Source organism: Schistocerca nitens, chromosome 2, assembly GCF_023898315.1.
Source record: "Schistocerca nitens isolate TAMUIC-IGC-003100 chromosome 2, iqSchNite1.1, whole genome shotgun sequence".
Lineage (NCBI taxonomy): Eukaryota > Metazoa > Arthropoda > Insecta > Orthoptera > Acrididae > Schistocerca > Schistocerca nitens.
This window is the reverse complement of record NC_064615.1, coordinates 389702689-389725571: the sequence shown is the minus strand read 5'-3', so window position 1 is coordinate 389725571 and position 22883 is coordinate 389702689. Positions and strand designations below refer to the sequence as shown.

General features: G+C 40.7%; 2 non-coding genes across 2 annotated transcripts; both read right to left on the bottom strand.

The window, feature by feature from the left end:
* Positions 1–19013: 19013 nt before the first annotated feature.
* On the bottom strand, positions 19014–19088 carry Trnat-ugu (transfer RNA threonine (anticodon UGU)). The gene has a single exon. It is a non-coding gene; the product is annotated as a tRNA-Thr (tRNA).
* A 366-nt stretch (positions 19089–19454) lies between these two features.
* On the bottom strand, positions 19455–19529 carry Trnat-ugu (transfer RNA threonine (anticodon UGU)). The gene has a single exon. It is a non-coding gene; the product is annotated as a tRNA-Thr (tRNA).
* Positions 19530–22883: the final 3354 nt, after the last annotated feature.

The window sequence follows — 22883 nt, the reverse complement described above, 5'->3', positions numbered from 1 at the left end:
AAAAGACGATCGTGTGAAACCCAGCTCGCGCTATTCGTCCACGAGACTCAGAGGGCCATAGACACGGGTTCCCAGGCACATGATGTGTTTCTTGACTTCCGCAAGGCATTCGATACTGTTCCCCACAGTTGTTTAATGAACAAAGTAAGAGCATATGGACTATCAGACCAATTGTGTGATTGGATTGAAGAGTTCCTAGATAACAGAACGCAACATGGCATTCTCAATGGAGAGAAGTCTTCCAAAGTAAGAGTGATTTCAGGTGTGCCACAGGGGAGTGTCTCAGGACCATTGCTATTCACAATATACATAAATGACCTTGTGGATGACATCGGAAGTTCACTGAGGCTTTTTGCGGATGATGTTGTGGTATACCGAGAGGTTGTAACAATGGAAAATTGTACTGAAATGCAGGAGGACCTGCAGCGAATTGACGCATGGTGCAGGGAATGGCAATTGAATCTCAATGTAGACAAGTTTAATGTGCTTCGAATACATAGGAAGATAGATTCCTTATCATTTAGCTACAAAGTAGCAGGTCAGCAACAGGAAGCAGTTAATTCCATAAATTATCTGAGAGTACGCATTAGGAGTGATTTAAAATGAAATGATCATATAAAGTTGATAGTCGGTAAAGCAGATGCCAGACTGAGATTCATTGGAAGAATCCTAAGGAAATGCAATCCGAAAACAAAGGAAGTAGGTTACAGTACGCTTGTTTGCCCACTGCTTGAATACTGATCTTCAGTGTGGGATCCGTACCAGATAGGGTAGATAGAAGATCCAACGGAGAGCAGCGCGCTTCGCTACGGGATCATTTAATAATCGCGAAAGCGTTACGGAGATGATAGATAATCTCCAGTGGAAGACTCTGCAGGAGAAACGCTCAGTAGCTCGGTACGGGCTTTTGTTATAGTTTCGAGAACATACCTTCACCGAAGAGTCAAGCAGTATATTGCTCCCTCCTACGAATATCTCGCGAAGAGACCATGAGGATAAAATCAGAGAGATTAGAGCCCACACAGAAACATACCGACAATCCTTCTTTCCACGAACAATACGAGACTGGAATAGAAGGGAGAACCGATAGAGGTACTCAGGGCACCCTCCGCCACACACCGTCAGGTGGCTTGCGGAGTATGGATATAGATGTAGATGTCGGCTCCTGATTCTTCTTCTATCATGTAATCAAACAAGTCTTCCTCTTCACAGAGGCATTCGAATTACTCTTTGCACCTATCCGCCCTCTGCTCTGCATTTGAAGGCGGAATTCCCATTTACATTCTTAATGTAACTACCCTTCGTTTTAATTTCACCGAAGGTTGTTTTCACTTTTCTATACGTTGAGTCAGTGCATCCGACAATCACTTCTTTTTCGATTTCTTCTGATTTTTCATGCAGCCATATCGTCTTAGCTTCCCTGAATTTCCTATTTATTTCATTCCGTACTGACTCGTAGTTCTGTTTTCCTAAATTTCCTGGAATATTTTTCTGCCTACTTCTTTCGTCCATCAACTCAAGTATTTCTTCTGTTACTTACGGTTTCTTTAGTTACCTTCTTTGTACCAATATTTTTCTTTCCAACTTCTGTGATTATCCTTTTGATCCTCAGAAAACTTCAAGCGTATGTCTGTATTCCCTTGTACTTCCGTATCACACTGCTTTCTACATCTGCATATATACTCCGCTAGCCACCAAGCGGTGTGCATTGTAAACAATTTCCTTTGTTGAATGACTACATCGCTTCAGGATTCTACCAATAAACCCGTTACTTGTATAATCTGATCATTCCATTTGAGATCATTTCGAATAGTGACACCCAGATGCTTGACTGGGCATTTATTTTGTACTCATACATTAATGGGGATTTTCGTCTTGTTATACGCAGTAGGTTACACTTACTAATATCGAGAGATAACTGCCAATCATTACACCACGCATTTATTTTCTGGAAATCCTCATTCATTCGTTCACAATTTTCGTGTGATACTACTTTCCTGGCAAACAGTCTAATGCCGCTGTCAATACAATCAACCAGATAGTTTATGTAAATCGTAAAAAGCAGCAGACTACTACGCTGCCCTGGGACACACCTGAAGTTAAGCTTATTTCTGTTGAAGTCTCCCCATTCAGGGCGACATACTGCTCTCTGTCTGATAGAAAACTTTCTATCCAGCCGCATATGTCATCGGATAGACCGTAAGGGCGCACTTTTTGAAGCAAGCGACAGTGCGGAACTGAGTCGAACGCCTTTCGAAAGTCGAGAAATATGGCATCAACCTGGGAGCCGGTATCTAGAAAAAAATGGCTCAAACGGCTCTGAGCACTGTGGGACTTAACTGCTGTGGTCATCAGTCCCCTAGAACTTAGAACTACTTAAACCTAACTAACCGAAGGACATCACACACATCCATGCCCGAGGCAGGGTTCGAACCTGCGACCGTAGCGGTCGCGCGGTTCCAGACTGTAGCGCCTAGAACCGCTCGGCCACACCGGCTGGCCGGTATCTAGAGCCTGTTGTATATCATGCACAACGAGGGGCAGCTGTGTTTCGCATGACCGCTGTTTTCTAAGACTGTGCTGGTTTCTGCAGACGAGCTTCTCAGAGTCTAGAAAGGTCGGTAATTATGTGCCTCCGATTTTCTACCCTTTTTATAGATTGTTATGACCTGGGCCTTCTTCCAGTCCCGTGGCACGTTCCGCTGTTGCAATGATCTCTAATAGATGATGGATAAGAATGGTGCTATATTTGTAGCATAGTCAACATATAATCTTACAGGGTTACCGTCTGGGCCAGATGCCTGCCTGGCCTCTAAGGATCTTAACTGTTTTACAATCCCAGATACACTAAACACTACTTAGCCGTTCTGGCGCTTGTTCGATAATTGAAAGGGGGAATGATGCTGCAGTCTTCTACCATAAACGAGTTTTTGAAAGCTAGGTTTAGAATTTCGGCCTTCTGTTTATCATCATCAGTTACATTACCCGTTGTGTCAGCAAGAGAAGGTATTGAATTATTTGTTGCGTTCATAGATTTTACATACGACTAAAATTTTTTGGGGTTATTTTTATACTCTGCAGATACAATATTGCTTTCAAATTCGTCAAAAGAATCTCTCATTGACCTTTAGACAGCTGCTTTCATTTTGCATAACCGGAACCAGGTGACCGCTACGGTCGCAGGTTCGAATCCTGCCTCGGGCATGGATATGTGTGATGTCCTTAGGTTAGTTACGTTTAAGCAGTTGTAAGTTCTAGGGGACTGATGACCTCAGATGTTAAGTCCCATAGTGCTCAGAGCCATTTTGAACCATCTGTTTGTCAGCGGGTCAGAGACTACGTTTAAAACGACTGTGCAAAATTCTCTGCTTTCTCAGAAACATCCTAATATGTTTGTTGTACTAAGGTTGATCCTTTCCCTCCCCTTTCCCTCACCTGTATTGCTCGCAAGGAACAAGGAACAAGGCTTCCACTTACGGGTCGCACGCATTATTCTCCGCTGCTGGCAGTGCATTGACCATCTTGTCGTTTAGTGGATTACTTTCTTTCCTCAATAATAACTCTGTCATTCACGAAATACAGAGTGTCAGTTTGGCAAGTCTTAGGTTGATAAGTTGCGTCTAGCATGTGTGCATTGCTCTGCATGAACGGCACATGCGTCATTATTTACATATTTCCCATATGAGGAACAGGAAGAAAAGCCTTTGGTAAATCTAATTTCCAGTCGTTCAGTATTAAAAATACGACGGGTTACTGAGATTCCGCCAAGAATGAAACAGAACTGGCAATTTAATTTGTGTGGATTTTTAACCTTTTCACATTTGAAAAAGCATATAACATCTATGAGTAACGGCTACATTTATCTTGTTGAGAGGTTCAATTGAGTTTCTTCTGCCAAAAGAGAGTGTAATTTGCTCAAACTCTCCTTGCAGTAGCTATTTCGACAGAACTCTGAAACAGAGTGCCTCATTAAACAAGCAGTTGACAATCAGAGAGGTCAGTAGCTTACGGAACACCTCATTGTGTTGGTTTTCAGTAATGTAAGAGAAAAAAAACATGTTTGTTTTAAAACTAGAAAATTCTCTTTTAGCAGCTGGGTTTACTCTTAAAAATTTACAGTAATGCATTGAAAAAATGAAACAAAATCTATATCTTTCGCTTTATTGCCGTAGATAAGAAAGATCTGTGTGTTAAACATATGGCAATATACTCCCTTCCTTGTGTACTGTCATTCGTCAACAGGTCTTTTCGTTATCTCGACTGGTTTAGGAGATATTAGGGACATCTTCAACTTTTATAGTCCTTTCTTCCTCAGTTGCGTGTAATATTACGGTATATTAATAATTTTTACTTATGGACCGTCTGACAGCAACTGAATAAAACACAATTTTAGTGCCATACGCGTTTCGCCTTTATTTTCTGCAAGGCATCATCAGTGGCCTGGAATATGTACATATGTTAGCTATTTTATTTACATTTTTGTCATTGTGCCTATAGGTTATAAACAGTTCTGGTGGTTGGTATTTCCTATTAAGTAGTAATGTTTTGAACTGTACTTACAGGTTGCGTGGACAATTTCCTACATATTACGCTCCTGTTGCATTTCTGGTGTTGTTCTTCTTCTTATGAACGCCAATTTGCGGTTTTTTCCCCCATTCCACAACACTATGCACTGAATGCAAGAAAACTTCCACATCCAGAAAGCCATAGCAGAAAACAAACATGTGATAAATGAACAAACACACATCAGCACAGGCTCCCAACTACACTTAGTAAAGGAAATGATAACATAAAAATAATAATAATAATAATAAAAAAAACTCTTCCCCACATCATCTGGAGACACACACACACACAGCACAAAAAAAAATATATCACACCAAAACACACACACACTCACACACACACACACACACACACACACACACACACACATACACAAACGCACACACAAATGCATACACGAACAGACCACAGATACTTCAATAGTTAAACTCATAAGTTTGGCAATAACATTCGATCTTTGGCAAAAACATTTGACAGTCGGCAACAGAAACCAAAACATTGCTTTAAAACAAGCGTTCAGTGCATAGTGTTGTGGAATGGGGAAAAAAACCGCAAATTGGCGTTCATAAGAAGAAGAACAACACCAGAAATGCAACAGGAGCGTAATATGTAGGAAATTGTCCACGCAACCTGTAAGTACAGTTCAAAACATTACTACTTAATAGGAAATACCAACCACCAGAACTGTTTATAACCTATAGGCACAATGACAAAAATGTAAATAAAATAGCTAACATATGTACATATTCCAGGCCACTGATGATGCCTTGCAGAAAATAAAGGCGAAACGCGTATGGCACTAAAATTGTGTTTTATTCAGTTGCTGTCAGACGGTCCATAAGTAAAAATTATTAATATACCGAGATATTAGGGACGTTATGAATATTTCGTTATCACGTGTCTGTGATCAGAAATGAACGGGCTACGTAAAATCCATTTGCTCGAGACTGGAGACAAACAGAAACCTCATTCCAACTCGAAATAAAAGTTCAATATGCTAGCTAAATTTCATACATACCAACATATGGTTAATATGCACCAAACGCAAAATCTTTAAGACCACTATTTTTCGTTACAAACTTATCCATTTTCGTACCTTTTTCAGCCTGTTAATTGAATATAACAGCATAAGGTTGGAAACTTGTGGGCATTACGAACCGAGCCTCACATCCTAACCTAACACTAACTCGCTTTAAATACTCCAGCCCTCCAGTTCTCGTTATTGGGATCGACGGCATTCACAGTAATAGCACATGATTCCATCATTATCATAATGTAGTGAATCTGTGTACTAGATGCTGCAACACAGTCTAAGAACTAGCCGAAGTTGTATTCAAGATGTTGACATTCACCTGATGAACTTTATGCTGGTCGCCGCCTATCATCGACTGATGGAGCAACTGACTGCCTTCCGACAACAGCACATTATAGGGTGCTGCTAGTACTGAGCTTCGACACGAAATCTAACAGTGTCTCTTGGGGGTCAACGTTCCTTTCCAAAACACAGGCGTCTTCAAGTGCTGACCCCTACCGCAGGTAGGTACGTGAAAGCTGTTTTTCAAGTTCAATATAAGGATCTACTGGCGACGATAAAGAGTAGTTTTTAGTCATTTGATAGCAAGTACTAAAACATTGTTACACGAAGTAGAGGAAAAGAACAAAACATTGGTAGAAAATGAACTAGCTATTGAACTGCGGAAAGGTCAGAAAGAGTTTAAGCTAACTTTGCAAGATCGTTTTATGGTACAGATGGATTAAATCAATAACCAAGTCATCCATTTGAATGAGATGGTATCGGAGCGAATAATGGAGGAAGTAAAGATGTAAGAAAAAAGTAAAAAAATGCACATGAGGCTTAGTAATTTAAGAGTGAAAGTCGACGTGTAGAAGTGGATAATGTGAGTGTGACAAGCGTGGAGGTTTATGCCCGGAGTAGCAAAGGAACAAAGGTCAGCGTAATGATGAGACACTCACTCCGTACTGGGCCGGACACAATGAAAACCTGCTAAAAGCGAGAATTAGACAACTAAGGAAACATTCTGAAAATTACGTGGGACGTTTAGACGGAAAACAAAGTTCAAATGGCTCTGGGCACTATGGGACTCAACATATGAGGTCATCAGTCCCCTAGAACGTAGAGCTACTTAAACTTAACCAACCTAAGGACATCACACACGTCCATGCCCGAGGCAGGATTCAAACCTGCGACCATAGCGGTGACGCGGTTCCAGTCTGAAGCGCCTAGAACCGCTCAGCCACACGGCTGGCGGAAAACAAGAAAGAGTAAATGTTAACAATGTTGTTCTTCTCAAGCAGAAGTCAGCGATACTGATAATTATTTTTGGGAAGAATGGGCAGATGGCTAAATCAGAAATTTCCGACCTTTGACCCAGAAGGAGGAACCGACCCAGGTACTGTTCTGAAAGCGTTTCACTAACCTTCCCTACAGCTTCAGACTACCGAAGAGAGATATGTTTTGTGATAGTTCATTCGGTGGTAACTGCTTTGCAGTGGGAACTGTTAAATGTAGACATATTTAAGTCATATGAGAGATCTGAAAGACTAGTCAAAGGATGAATAGAAAAGCTTAAGGTAGCAGTTGATGTGTTCAGGCGCATACAGAGAGATATAGGGTGGTTATGTGAATTGCATAGAATATTTAGATATTTATGAACCACAACTGACTGAGTTGCTTATCAGTAGGTTAACGACAGCCGCTAGAGAAAGCTGATAGGAAGAACTTGGCACAGTTCCCAACAATTGCTACAATTTATTGGTCAACGCGATTATTTAAATTCGTCAAGGCATAGTTATAATAACAAGGGAGTACAGAGTGGTCATAAAATAACTGGTTAAAAAGGGAGAATGCCCAGGAGGTACGTACCTGTCCAGACAGCTGTGGACGGGTTGTATACAACCAACAAAATCCTAACCAAAGTAAGAGAGGAAATAAACATACATGATGGATATCAAAACCAGAACTATAATAATAGTAGTAATAGCAGTGAAGGAAGGAGGTATGGAAGAGTCAGTCCAAACCTAGGAAAGAATAAGTCAAGCGCCAAGAGACAGTAATAGGCCTTGAAGAGAACCGGTTGTACCGAAGGTATGAGAATTAGTGAGTGTACACCTGAGGCAGGAAAGCAGATCTGCTGATAACACCATACCCAATACAATAATTAAGGAGTCAGGTTTTGTAAGATGTCAAGAAGGAGTAAAATTAAAATAATAACTATTAAAGAAACAATTTGAAGGAGGAGGACTTATCAAAACCATTGCTAACAGGACGTGTCAATGACACAAAGCTTACATTAATGATCGACTTCAGAAGCGGCAAATGTTTAATTGACATAACGTGTTGGGCGGTTATTAAGAAGCATGTGGAGGCAGTTATCTTACCGATACAGACGATTTTGCATCAGGCGACTGGAGTTAGCAGTAGGACGGTAAAGGAGGACGCTAAAATAAAATTTTGTATTGAAGAAATGAATTTCGAGCAAACAATGTATGTAGAAGCAGGAATTGACTGTCCTTGAAAAAAAAAAGTCAATGTCTTTATTGGGGAATGGAATATGAGCGTATCTTATGAGGGAGAGAGAAGGAAAGTAAGATATTTTTGGTGATTAATATGTGTTGGAAGAGCAGGCTTCGGAGGAAAATGTGTGGAAGGTCACTGTAGTAGCATTTGACTACCAAAATGATGTAGTAAATAGGAAGGGTGAACAGCTTGTAAATGAGGTAAATACGGAAGACGATTTGTGAATCAACCTTGAAGGATGTAAAAACTTAGAACCAGTACAGAAACTGTAGGCGATAACAAGACACTACATAACATCACAAAGAAAATGTCGAGTAAGAAATTTGGCGGTGATTTGCCAATCAAGGACAAGCAAGGGAAATTACTCACAAATCGAGAAGACCTGGTGCAGAGGTGGAAACAACATTTTGAGAACATTCTGAACTATGACAATATAACTCAACTGAATGTAGATGGGGAATGACTCCCACAAGATATGTCAATTAATCTAGATCTGCCATCCAAAGAAGAAATCGCTAAAGCAGCCAAACAAATAAGAAATGGAAAGGCTCCGGGCCTGGACAACATCAGGCCAGAGTTATTTAAAGTATATCTCTCTATAACAGCAGAAATTTTACATCAACATGGAGGAATGAAAAAGTACCGAATGATTGCAACAGAGGCTTGCTCATCAAGCTCCCTGAGAAAGGAGACCTATCCGTTTGTAACAATTGGAGCGACATCACCCTACTGTCAAGCCCAAGCAAGATCCTCTCACAAATAATCCTCAATAGGATAAAATTATATATATAGACAAGAAAATAAGAAGAGGATGAGCAGGATTCAGGGAAGGTCGCTCTTGCATTGACCAGATAAACACCTTGAGAATAATAGCTGAACGTTCATATGAATACCAGTTGCCGCTCTACATGCTGTTTTTAGACTTTGAAAGGGCCTTCGACACCGTAATTAGAACAAAATTGTGAATCTCACTGCAAACTTTTGGAATTCCCAAGAATGTAATTGCTCTTGTAATGTGCATGTATGAAAACTACACGTGCCTGGTTCAACATAAGGATCTGCTTTCAGATCCAGTAGCAGCGAAAACAGGAATTAAGCAAGGCTGCATGCTCTCACCAATATTATTTAACGCAATAGTGAATCTTGTAAAGACGCAAGCAATGGATAAAGCGAGAGGAATGAAATGGTGCAATGGAACACAACTAGAAGACCCAGATTTTGCAGATGACCTATGCCTTCTGTCCCATACCCCAACGACATGAAAGAGGAACTAGAAGATCTGAAATCTGCGGTGAAGAAAATGGGTTTGAAAATTAACGCCCAAAAAACAAGAGAAATACTGGCAAACTATAACAACACTACAGAGCTTAAGCTTGGGAACCAGGTAATCGAAAGGGTGGGTAAGTTCTGCTACACTGGCAGCATGATCGCATCATCATATGGTGGCGCAACAGAACACATTAACAGCCGCATCAACAAAGCGAACAACGCTTTTTCAACTCTCTGCTCTGTCTGGATATGGAAGGAAATGACGTTGAGGACCAAATTGCGGATATTTGAAAGTAATGTAAAATCTGCGCTTCTATATGGATGTGAAACATGGAAAGTGACAAAGCAACTAATGCATTAACAAAACACCATGAGAAACAACCAACTAGAAGCCAATAGTGCTGCAAATAAGAAGCGGAAAGTGGAGATGGTTAAGGCATATACTTAGGAAACCAAATGAAGATACTGCGAAGGAAGCGCTTTATTGTACCCCACAGGGAAGACGGAGACGAGGCAGGCCCAAAATGACGTGGAGACGATCAGCTGAAGCAGGTCAACAGCAAGGAATACAATGCGAAGAAGTGAAAACACTAGCAGAAAGTAGGACAAGATGGCGATCTTTTGGTGCGGACCTATGCTCCTCATAAGGAGTTAAAGGCATTAAGAAAAAATATAAATAAAGTACAGAAAGTGCAACTAGAGGAAGTGTTAAACCAATATGGATAATGTATTTTTTTCCAAAAAGGCCTGGAATTATACCGGAGTATGAATGAAACAAAAGACGAAAGAGAATGCAATGCTTTACAAATCTCGATAAACTAGTCACTAAGTATTAGACAGCAGGTAAGAAGGATGTTAGAAGTACAGGAAACACCTATTGTGAGAGAAAGTCACGCTTGCTGAACATACGGTTTCTGTAATAATATATGTTTACACTGGGTATGACTATTCCGGTGAGAGTAAATGTTTTGTTCATTTGAAGAAACGAAAACCCTGAATATAGGGTGAAGGAAGGAGCAAGTTAAGAAAAGATTGAAGTATTAATCAAATTTTCTAGTAAAGGTGTGTGGTTTATGCAAACTTGGATATGGGGAGAAGGAAGGAAAAAAGTTAAGGTAATGAGATTGTTGTCCTTCCAGAGTTCAAGAACAGATGTGCTATAGTACAGTGGAAGAAGGAGCTTAGACGCAGAAAATATTAACGGTGAATTTGTTCAAAAGTGTCCTATTATATTTAATTTTAGTATTAGGTAGCTTTTTTATGTTGTAAAGTAATGAAAGATGATTTTCTAAAAATTTCTTCATAGAGTGAATTCTGTATGTCACACACTTAGCACTGAGGGTAGTGGGAATAAATAAATAAACGGTTGCAATACTGAAGAACTTTATTTAAATAAGTAAACCAGAAAATTTGAAGGAGGAGGACTTTAAACAAAGATCAAGTTATTGAATGCTAAAGAATTCCGTGAAAGAAAAAGGGGTGGCAGAAAACAAGTTTTATTGACACGTGCCAGTATTAGCAAACTATGTGAGTAGGACCATTTTTAACTCCATTTTATGTGAAGGTAATATTTCAGTGTTGTGAGTGCATGAGTGCATGTTCAGTAGTGGAGTGTGACTGTTGTTTGTAAGTGTTGTTAAGAGAGTGTAAGATAACCGTCATTCAGCGAAGGAAGACTGCTATTCATTTATTTATGCAGAATGGATTGTTATGTTACGCAGAGAAAAGTGAAGAAATTATTTTTGAGTTATTTTTGGGGCCCAGAATAGGTGATTTAGGAATAATGAAGAGGCTATTTAGTGATTAGTTTTGGTTGGAGTGAACTGAAGGCTTCATGAATAAGGCGGAAAACTATTCTGTTAAAAAAATGGTGTTTAAGGTTGCGCTAAATATGAATGGTAGTACGAATGAGAAAGTATCCTCTCAATTAAATGCCACAGTAACAAACCAACTGCTCCATGTTGACATGAAAACAGCTAACTGGAAAAATATTTACTATTGATCATAAGAATTCATACCCTTTGCTTTGACATGTGGACTGAAACACACAAAAATTATAACGGCTGTGATATATAGTAAAATTTTGGACGGGAAAATGTTATTGAATAAGTGAAAAGGAGGAATTTTTCCTTTTAATATGGTTAATTGTTTCACAGAGTTACATAATAAAGCAATACGAATTCCTTTCACTTCATGTGTGCTACGAAATTTTCTGCATTTGGTAAGAAAAGAAGATAACAGTTTTTGGCGCAAATACTTTCACATGAATTTCGTTCACAAAGCTCAAAGCGTTTATTTTTTTTTTCCAAGGACTGCAGATAATTTCTCAGCGCACATAAATTGAATATAATTTAAGTAAAACGTGTTGAATGATGAAGGTAAAGAAGATGTAATGGTTAAAAGGTTTTTATTTCGTTATTCATACCGCAAAGGATGGAGAGAGAGTGAGAGACACGTCTGTGACAAAGAAGAGAATTTCATCTGTGTGGATTAAGGCGGACGCGATGTAGCGAACATGAGCTGTCGACGAGAGTGACATCTCTGAGCAAGTGAGAAACCCCAAAGAGCGCCAGCGGGTTTTTCAAAATGAGCAACGTAACTATAAAAACGGTAATTATTCTTTGATATGACGATGTACTAATTAAGTATTGTTAAGAATCGCCTTGTGCGATGGATGGAAAAGAGAAAGTAGTACCGGTCACACGACATGGAAAGTCTCTAAAATGGGCGGGAGAGCGAAATGCTGACCACATGCCTCTCCATACCACGTGTAGATGTTGCCGCAAGGCAGAGAATAACATGGCGGCCGGTAAACAGTCATTGGGGCTTCAAAGCCTGGCCCAGAGCTCGCAACAATATATCTTGCCTTGATAATGCCCTCGGGTCAACCAGGAAGACAGTACGGAAGTTCCTATTGGTATGCCATACTCTGATAAAACCAATCGATGATGATTTCATCATAGCCATTTCCTTGTCACTAAACTTTAAATGGAAACACTACAAGCAACTCGGAAACTCTAAGAAGATTCCGACTTCATGTATATCTAAAATGTGACAGCAAAGAGAAGAATTCGACAGTGTTATTTTCTTGGGATTACATGTTGAAAGTGAACTGATTTTGGACATCGTGCCTCAGAACTCTTAAAACGCGTATGCAAATATTTTTTATCTTGCGGATACTGTCAAATACAGAGGAAATAAGAATAAAATGTAGGCATGCTTCGGCTACTTCCATACCATTTTTTGATATCTCTTCAAAACAAGCTGCTTGCAAAATAATTTTTTGTATGAACATAAGAACTTCCTACAGAGGTCATTTAAAGCAACTGGGCACACCAACTACTAGCTACGAAAGTACACACCAAACATATTCGGAATGAGTAAATACATCGAGTTGCGGTTTTCACCAAGCTATAACGGACAATTGGCGAATTTAGTGACATTCACAAGTAATTGTTATATTTGTGGTCTTCGAATTACGACACCGACTGTGTTTTTTGCTACTGAAACTATGCAACTGTGTTTACCTGTAAGCTTGAAGACCATAGGTCTGTGTTCTGTAAAGCACTCACGATCCTTCTTTGCAAACATTATAGAAAAGGTTCTAAAAACTGGAATTGTGGAGAATAAAGTACGCCACGGATAACGAAGAGCTACAAGTGAAAGAAATGAAACTTAGATGCAGTAACACAGAATGCAAATGTCACTACGAGCCATCTCGGAAGTACGAGATGGGTCAACGAAACGTGTGTTCTGTGATCAGTGCATTCCGTCGCATTTCATCCTCTTTACATTTCTCTGCATCTGCAGCTTCGTGACGATAATTTCCAAAATTGGTTACAGAATGGTATCTACGAAAAGCAAAAAGTGATGTAGCTTGTCGACGTAAAACTTTGTGTAAGGAAGAAGCAACGTTTACAAACCTTGGGCTAGGTAATCTTCGCAATGTTCACCTCAGCTGAAACTTCATGGTGACTCAAAGATGTGGATAGAAACAACACTCTTGGTCTATCAACATTTCGTGCGTTTTTTTCAAGACCTGCAACATTCGTCCCAGTTTATTGAGGTGGATCGAATCACACTCAAGTATATCGAGTTCGAGTTATTAAGATATGTTGCTACCGCAGTTACTGGTGGATATCCCACTGGATATAAGGTAATAAGTGTGGTACCAACATGACGTATGTCCCTCCTATTTTTCACATGTAATCATAGACCCTCATAAGAGAACATTTGGAGAGCAGTGAAACAATCGTTCAGGAAACACATTAACTAAGCTTAAAACGTTTGAACTTTTATCTGTGGCGAAGATTAAAACAAGATGTCTATTAGGAAACACCAACGACTCGCCAAAGCATGAAATGCCTTACAGCACGGGCCTGTGGTGCCGTTAACTCGAGATAAAATCCAACGTACGGTACTGTTTCTCCAGAATCAGTTTACAGCGTGTAGCAAGGCTCAAGGTCAACATTCTGAGCACTTGGTATGACATTAGTGATAGTAAAAACACGAACAGTAGCGGAGTTACATGTTTGCTTACATCTGGTACAATAGGACAGGCGTTTGTGTAACGCCGGCCGCTATGGCCGAGCGGTTCTAGGCGCTTCAGTCCGGAACCGTGCTGCTGCTACGGTCGCAGGTTCGAATCCTGCCTCGGGCATGGACGTGTGTAATGTCCTTAGATTAGTTAGGTTTAACTAGTTCTAAGCCTAGAGGACTGATGACCTCAGATGTCAAGTCCCATAGAGCTTAGAGCCATTCGAACCATTTCTTTGTGTAACCTCTCCCTAGACGGCGGGACAGTTGCTTGCGGCGCTGTTATCTTTATACTATTTGATCATGTTATATCGCCAAGTTCTCTTACAAGCTTCTTTCGAGTGATACAGGAAAAAAGTATATAGTTTCATTTAAAAAAAATTCAATGTCCTAATTCAGAGACTATAAATAAGAACAATTAATTGCCAACGTCGGAAAATCCACCATATTCTATTCTATAACTAGACATCTCCATATATTTATTCATTCTGTATATATCTGGGGTGGCCTGTCTTCGCTGCCTCACTCTGAAATTTTTTATACATAATACATACATTTTTTTCGAACCAAAAGCGCTGTTCTTGGAATGAGTACAAGAGATAAGAAAAGCTGTTTAATTTAATCCATTATGAAATAAATCTACAACTTATAGACAGGAGAGATATTAATTCGTATCTCGTAATGTTATAGTGGTACTGAAAATCAGAACAATGACGGACTGAGAAAATTCTACAAGATATCAACAGAATTAAGTAGTAATAAATTGTAGTGTTTATCATGCATTCGACATAGTGTAAAAACGTGAAATAAAATTTAAATATTGGTTATTCAGTTTTAGTACTTTTGCTTACTAAACTTTACAGCTCATCATGTTGACGGCCGTGCTGTAGTGTTTTCCTGTTTTCTGTTTTTTATGTTGATTGACATAATTAAAGTGACCGACCTTGTTTTCAAAGCCACATTCTCGTGTTGTTTGTGTAACGTGTAACTTATCTTCTGTATTCGAATAAATTCATGTGTAAAGAAGGTCTGATTGCTCCTTGTCTTCCCAGTCTGACGCGTTCTTGTGCAGGTATGTCGACCGAATAGAAGAATTTTTAACGCTATAACTAACCCATAGAGCTCGAAAAGGTGCCAACATCGTATGATGACACCTTTCCGACGTTTATATTCGACATTTTTTTGCATTTCGCTTCTTCCGCAAGAAAATGTGTTTCGTCTTTACGATTATTCATCTGGGACCATAGATGAAGCACAGATGAACACGCATTGTGTATCATAGAATTAATCTTCAGAGTCTGCTACAATCACTCTGGCATGTTAAGCTCAATGTAGTCTCAGCAGCCAGCCGCTGTAGCCGAGCGGTTCTGGGCGCTTCAGTCCGGAACCGCGCTGCAGCTACGGTCGCAGGTCCGAATCCTGCCTCAAGCATGGATGTGTGTGATGTTCTTAGGTTAGTTAGGTTAAAGTAGTTCTAAGTATAGGGGACTGATGACCTCAGATGTTAAGTCCCATAGTGTTTAGAGTCATTTGAATCATTTTTAGTCTCAGCAAGCAGCCACTTGTGCTGATTTAGCACGGAAGAAACGTGTACTTTTGTGATGTGTAACTGGTGCAGGGGGTGACGGGAGTACCTTTTTAGTAATTAGGGACACATTTCGGTTAGGTACGCTACAGCCAAATTTAAGGGAAGAGGAGAGTGTCATGCGTGTTGGAGTGGGCCTCCGTGTCCTCTCATGCTCGACTTATCCTTTTTCTGCAGCTACTGTATATAACATACTATACAAGGAGGCGTCCAAGAATGGTTTGGAGACTCTTCCGGCAATGTTCTGTAAAGGTTCAAATCCGCGTCGGCTCCAGGACATAGCAGAAACCATTGCCACAGCAAAGGTTACAACATAATTTTCCGTCAAGAATGTGAGGCCGAAACGAACTTCAGCCTGTAGCTTTTACAGAGAAACTAGAAGTTTCACTGTGAAGCGAAATCAATTCTTTGTAACCTGTGCTTGGACAGAACGCACAACCACTCTACCATTATCTGGGTATTGAAGCCGCCTCTATAAATATGAAAATATTCTGCGAATTTATTAGCAAGAATGCTTTTTACTTATTGTTCTGACGGAGCGAGGTGGCGCAGTGGCAAACACACTGGACTCGCATTCTGGAGGACGACGGTTCAACCGCACGTCTGGCCATCCTGATTTAGGTTTTCCGTGATTTCCATAAATCGCTCCAGGCAAATGCCGGGATGGTTTCTTTGAAAGGGCACGGCCGACTTCCTTCCCGGTCCTTCGCTAATCCGATGAGACCGATGACCTCGCTGTCGGGTCTCCTCCCCCAAAACAACACAACAACCCCAACTTATGGTTCTGTTCTTGTACGTGCTTTTGCTGGGAAGTAGAAGACATCAGCTGCTGAAATTGTTTCGTTGCAATGACAGTCTGAATTAGGTAATTTGGTGTTCTTCGGAGATTAGGTAGAATGTTATTTACATTTATGAAGTTTGTATTTAATTCTGTTTTAGGTGCAGTGTTTATTCATAGTCTGTCCATACCTTCTTGATACGATCTGTCAAGTTTCTGTCTCAGTGGGTGGTCAATTTCAGAAAGCCTTTTTAGCGGAAATGTGTCTGTCAGCCGCGCGGGATTAGGCGAGCGGTCTAAGGCGCTACAGTCATAGACTGTGCGGCTGGTCCCGGCGGAGGTTAGCGTCCTCCCTCTTGCATGGGTGTGTATGTTTGTTCTTAGGATAATTTATGTTAAGTAGTGTGTAAGCTTAGGGACTGATGACCTCAGCAGTTACGTCCCATAAGATTTCACACACATTTGAACATTTTGTTTCTGTCGTTAATTTCCATTGAAAGGCGTTGGGCATTTTTGCAGTTTCTGGTAACAATACATTTGTTGGTGTCTAACGGTTAACTACTAGGCAATTCCTAATACAACTAAAATAAGTTTTTCCAGGTTCGAAATTGATTTTCTCTTGCCTCTGCAGAACAAAGAATAATTCAGGTACATAAACACGTAACTACAACAGACAACGCAGACTCACGCCAAGAAAATCATCCCACAACCTAAGCACACCAAAACATACCATAACCAGTCACACACAAATTTGGTAACATCTTCAAAAAACGTAGGAACAAATTGTACAACGTAAAAAGATTAAAAACCATGAAATAATATAAAGATAAATATACTACAGTAGTTTTGGAATATATGAATTAAAATAGCTGCAATTTTAGATCTGTTGGGGTGACTACAATATGTTTTAATGCTCAGTACAAAGAACTTATAACGCTGCTGAAGAGCGAATGTACGTATTCTACATATGCAGAACATCTAAAGAAGGGAACTCGTGTACGACACTGAGATAACCACAAGGATGGAAATCTCATATTGTAATCACAAAGGAAAGAGAATACTCAGTCTCCAGGAAGAGTGTTTCAGACAGAAGTGCATAAAGAAAGATGGAAATATTTTCAATGACCAAGCAATAAGCAACATGACACGCTTGGAAATTATTCAGCATACACATGAAATAACGCACGAGGATTCCCTGAATATACATGTGCAGTCAACATGCATATAGTATGAGAAACAAGGCAAAATTGATTTCCAACTGTTTATCAAAAACATGTCCTCTTGCAAATATTTTGAGGTCTGGCCTGCTCACTCAGCGGATTTTTAAAGAGCCGCGGTATTTGGACCGTGCGAAGTACTAGCAAGGTTCTACTGACTCTCTGCCCCATTTCCTACAGGTTTTCATTTATTGACTTCATTGTTAGTGCTTCTTTATTATTTTTCTCTTTGTTTCTATTATATTTCTTGTTTTTGATGTAGTCATATAGATGTTTTACTAACAGTTCACTGATTGTAATTGTATTTATGAATTGTTTTTCTTTCTTGAGCTACAATACATTCTGTTTCTATTATGCTGTACCTAACGCCTTCTTTAACGCTTATGTTTCCGCTTTATTCGGTTTTACGTCAGCGAGATTAAAAAAAAATGCTTCAAATGGCTCTGAGCACTATGGGACTTAACTTCTGAGGTCATCAGTCCCCTAGAACTTACAAGTACTTAAACCTAACTAACCTAAGGACATCACACACACGTCCATGCCCGAGGCAGAATTCGAACCTGCGACCATAGCGGTCACGTGGTTCCAGACTGTAGCGCCTAGAACCGCTCGGCCACTCCGGCCGGCCAGCGAGATTCAATATTATTTTATAAAATTGTGTTTTGTGTTGGGAATCTTGATTCTCTCTCTCTCTCTCCGTGTGTGTGTGTGTGTGTGTGTGTGTGTTGTGTGTTTTGTGTGTGTGTGTGTGAGAGAGAGAGAGAGAGAGAAAGAGGAGCGAGAGAAAGGTATAGAGACAGAGAGAGAGACGGAGAGAGAGAGAGACAGAGAGACAGAGAGAGAGACGGAGAGAGAGAGAGACAGAGAGACAGAGAGAGAGAGTCGGAGAGAGTGACGTGGGTGGGGGGGGGGGGGCGAGGGGGTGGTGATTTTAGAGTGTGGTCCGGCAGTTAATCTTTCATGTCAGCGTTAAACTTCTTTTAATTGTTTCCTGCTGTTCTGTTGATATTTTGTTACCTATCTGTTCTTCCTAATCTACCGTGTGCTATAGGGCGGTAGGGTTGTTCACGTAAGTTGCTGTGTGCAGGTGCTAATTGTTCCGTTCGAGTATTTTTTGCTTAAAGATGCTTAATTTCATTACTTAACCGAGACTCTGTGCTCCTAATTTAGCATTGTGTGCTGCTTAATAATCATTATTTAACTTTACACAAACGTCATTCTAAATCATTTAATATTGATTACACTGTTTCATGTATGAAAGAAAAACCTGTCTGTGTTAGGCTGTAAAATTATATCCTTCATTCGTTGTGGTATTGACTAGTTTCGACACTAAGTCATTTTCAAGCAGTTACAACGTGGATGAGTATAATATTATAAACTATATATGACGGTAGAATCTGTTCCCCAAAGGACAGTTACCGTCGATGACCATGCAGCTTTGCTCGAAATGAAATGATAATTAAATAGACACCCTAGCTGCAAGCAGGCGTTGATACACTTCATTGGGGACATGTTGAAAATGTGCGCCCCGACCGGGATTCGAACCCGGGATCTCCTGCTTACATGGCAGACGCTCTATCCATCTGAGCCACCGCGGGCACAGAGGATAGTGCGTCTGCAGGGACTTATCCCTTGCACGCTCCCCGTGAGATCCACATTCACAACATGTCCACAACACTACATTCGTAGTGCGCCTAATAGATGTTTGCCCATCATACTCATTACTCGTGGCAGATTAATCTACCAAGTCCCGTACGAGTTCGGGCATAGCGTGTGCGTTCGCACAAGAAGGTCAAAGGCCGGGAACCCATATTTTTAACTATATATGACGGTAGAATCTGTTCCCGAAAGAACAGTTACCGTCGATGACCATGCAGCTTTGCTCGAAATGAAATGATAATTAAATAGACACCCTAGCTGCAAGCAGGCGTTGATACACTTCATTGGGGACATGTTGAAAATGTGCGCCCCGACCGGGATTCGAACCCGGGATCTCCTGCTTACATGGCAGACGCTCTATCCATCTGAGCCACCGTGGGCACAGAGGATAGTGCGTCTGCAGGGACTTATCCCTTGCACGCTCCCCGTGAGATCCACATTCACAACATGTCCACAACACTACATTCGTAGTGCGCCTAATAGATGTATTTAATTATCATTTCATTTCGAGCAAAGCTGCATGGTCATCGACGGTAACTGTTCTTTCGGGAACAGATTCTACCGTCATATATAGTTAAAAATATGGGTTCCCGGCCTTTGACCTTCTTGTGCGAACGCACACGCTATGCCCGAACTCGTACGGGACTTGGTAGATTAATCTGCCACGAGTAATGAGTATGATGGGCAAACATCTATTAGGCGCACTACGAATGTAGTGTTGTGGACATGTTGTGAATGTGGATCTCACGGGGAGCGTGCAAGGGATAAGTCCCTGCAGACGCACTATCCTCTGTGCCCGCGGTGGCTCAGATGGATAGAGCGTCTGCCATGTAAGCAGGAGATCCTGGGTTCGAATCCCGGTCGGGGCACACATTTTCAACATGTCCCCAATGAAGTGTATCAACGCCTGCTTGCAGCTAGGGTGTCTATTTAATTATCATATTATATTATAGATACACACTGTGGAAAACCATTGAACATATCAGTTCCGTTTATATGTTACAGAAGCAGTTGTACTTCTTTATATGTGAAGCATTATGCAATATGTCGTACTTGTTGGGGCATACAATAGAGAAGTCATTCCATAAGTGAAGCCTTACGTTAAATAATTCTTCTACATTACGATCTAACAACGGAAGTATCATCCTAAAAGCATATAACTACGTCACATCATGTATGAACCATACAACTTCCATGTACATATTGAAGCTGAGGTCAGGTGCTCTAATTCTAGCAAAGGTACATTCAAAGGTAAAGAATATGACTTTCGATAACGTACACCACTGTATATTACATGCTTCCTTAGCGTGCCAAAAATTGCAAATTGATCTTATGTACACCATACTGCGTGATACTTATGTAAAGTAAGGAGGACTGCTTCTGTAGAATTTAAACACAACTGTAGTTACGTTCAGTGGTTTTCCACAATGTACATATTTATTGTAACACTTGTCTATGTTGATGTACTCTTTTGCAGATGCTTGAAAACGTTTCAGGGTCGAAATTGGTAAACCACACAACGAATGAAAGATATATTTGTACAGCCTACTACGAACAATGTTTTCTTTGATAAAGTTTTTGGAGGTTGTGGAACCACATACATGTATTAACGAAGTATACAACGTTTTTATTGAATTTGATATTGATTCTCGTCCTATGGAGTCGAATGATGGTTTTCTTGTATGTGTTTTAGGTCGGCGATGGAAATACTTGTCAGGGAGTAATAGTATAATGAATTTTGCATACATTCTTGATCACATGAGACTTCAGTTGTGTTCATCAAGTATATAAGAAAAATGTTATCCCCGACAGTGGAATGTACCCTTGACTAGGCCTATATCGGAGCTAATGAAAAGTTATATTAGCCAGTCAGTGACGAAAATTGTGTTATGGAATATTACGGATTATCATGGTCTTCCTGAAAATGGTGTCTGTCGCAGTGAACCATTACTGAAAAACTTCTAAAAACGTCTGGTGATTATTGTAACCACCATTCCTTAACATTATTTACAATAAGGGACGCTTTCTTCCATATCACAGACAACACTATCAACAAAATTCAGGGCATTTGAGTGGGAATACAATTTATTCTCCCAAAACGTTGATACTAGAAATAAAGCTATCATCCGTTTGTTACAAGGTTAACACATATATACAATGAAGAGCCAAAGAAATTAGTACACCTGCCTAATATCAAGTAGGGCCCCCACGAGCACGCAAGTGCCACAACACTACGTAACATGCACTTGACTGATGTCTCAAGCAGTGCTGGAGAGAATTGACACCATGAAACCTGCAGGGATGTTCATAAATCCGTATGTGTACGAAGGGGTGGAGATCTCTTCTGAACAACAGCATGTTGCAAGGCATCCAAAATATTCTCAATAATGTTCATGTCTGGGAAGTTTGGTGCCCAGCGGAAGTTCTTAAACTCAGAAGAGGGTTACTGCATCCACTCTGTAGAAATTCTGGTCGTGTGGGATGTCGCATGGTCCTGCTGGAATTGCCCAAGTCCGTCAGAATGCACAATGGACATGAATGGATGCAGGTGATCAGACAGGATGCTTACGTACGTGTCACCTGTCAGGGCGCTATCTAGACGTATCAGGGGTCCCATATCACTCCAACTGCAAAGGCCCCACACCATTACAGAGCCTCCACCAGCTTGAACAGTCCTCTGCTGACATGCAGGGTCCTTGGATTCATGGGGTTTTCTCCATACCCGTACACGTTCATCCGCTCGATACAATTTGAAAAGACACTCGTCCTACCAGGCAATATGTTTCCAGTCATCAACAAGCGAGGTTTAAAGTTTTGTGTCGTGCAGTCATCAGGGGTACACGAGTGGGTCTTCGGCTCCGAAAGCCCATATCGATGATGTTTCGTTGAATGGTTCGCACGCTGACACTTGTTGACTGCCCAGCACTGAAATCTGCAGCAATTTGTGGAAGGGTTTCACTTCTGTCACGCTGAACGATTCTTATCAGTAGTCGTTGGTCCCATTCTTGCAAGATCTTTTTCCGCCGCAGCGATGTGGGAAATCTGATGTTTCACCGAATTCCTGATGTTCATGATATACTCTTGAAATGGTCGTGCGGGAAAACTGCCACCTCATGGCTACATCGGAGATGCTGTGTCCCATCGCTCGTCCGCCGGCTATAACAGCACGTTCAGACTCACTTAAATCTTGGTAACGTGCGACTGTAACAGCAGTAACGATCTAACAACTGCGTCAGACACTTGTCTTACATAGGCGTTGCCGACCGCAGCGCCGTATTCTGCCTGATTACATATGTCTGTATTTGAACATGCATGCCTATACCAGTTTCTTTGGCGCTTCAGTGTATTTGGTGCATACTGATCTTAGTAGCTACAGTGAAAACCTAAAATCTATCAAATGAAGCCAATAATATACTTCAAACTGCTCATAATGTAATGATTCACCGTTTTAGGGCCCCAGGGTACGTAAAACGATTAAGATTGGTATGGCGTGAGTGTGTCCGATGCAATGCTTAGGTTGTGCAATGTCCAAGAGTGCTGGACGAGAATTATATCATGCCCCGGCTTTCCTAGCCGTAGGTAGCTATGTAGTTGACTTATTTCCACGAGGGATGCGTAGTTTATGGAGGTGCTGACAACTGTAATTGGACGACAAAATACTGCGTATGGTCTAAATATGTGTGTTGGCTTAGTTCTCTAGCTGTACCTCTTTACAGTAAAGGCTGTTGTGGTTGA